The 487-nt window shown below is 61.2% G+C and overlaps 1 protein-coding gene across 1 annotated transcript in view; it reads right to left on the reverse strand.

Annotated features, from left to right (window-relative positions):
* Positions 1-73, reverse strand: part of RANGAP1 (Ran GTPase activating protein 1) — a 22,556-nt gene extending 22,483 nt beyond the window's left edge. Inside the window, exon 1 of the mRNA XM_009996352.1 lies at positions 49-73. The gene's annotated coding sequence lies outside the window, so the exon portion shown is untranslated. The remainder of the gene's footprint in view (positions 1-48) is intronic.
* Between the last annotated feature and the right edge of the window lie 414 nt (positions 74-487).

Genomic DNA, 487 nt, shown 5'->3' on the forward strand with positions numbered 1-487 from the left:
CTGAAGCACGTTTAATTGCAAATATCTCAGCCACGCCCAGCCGCCAACCTACCAGAGGTCTCTTTACTGCTAGTTCTTCCGCAGGGAAAGCTTTAAAAAAAAAGTAAAAATTGAAGAGTTAGCACGCTTGGCGAATAAACCCAAGACCTGGAAACGTCCGAGGTGAGGTTTCCTCGATACTTGGAAGGCTGCATGAAGCTGTATCGCTTTCTGATGGCCAGGAAAGTTAGCAGAACGCTTTAACGACGGCGCTCCGTCCACACCAAGAGCCGAGACGCCGGTTACCCGCCGTGCCGCGCCCTGCGCTGCTCTCCGGGCAGGGAGGGCCCGGCAGCGCGGGGTGACAGCCCAAGGTTACCTGCAGCCGGCCCCGCGCAGGTGGGGCTCTGAATCCCGGGGGGAAGGCCGAGGGCTCCTCTCTCCCTCCGAGGAAGGCTCCGAGCACCGGCCCCGCCGCCTCCTGCTCCTCCCCCCGCACCCCCCCTCC

This window comes from Chaetura pelagica, unplaced genomic scaffold (assembly GCF_000747805.2).
Source record: "Chaetura pelagica isolate M959 unplaced genomic scaffold, ChaPel_1.0 scaffold414, whole genome shotgun sequence".
In the NCBI taxonomy this organism is placed as follows: Eukaryota; Metazoa; Chordata; class Aves; order Apodiformes; family Apodidae; genus Chaetura; species Chaetura pelagica.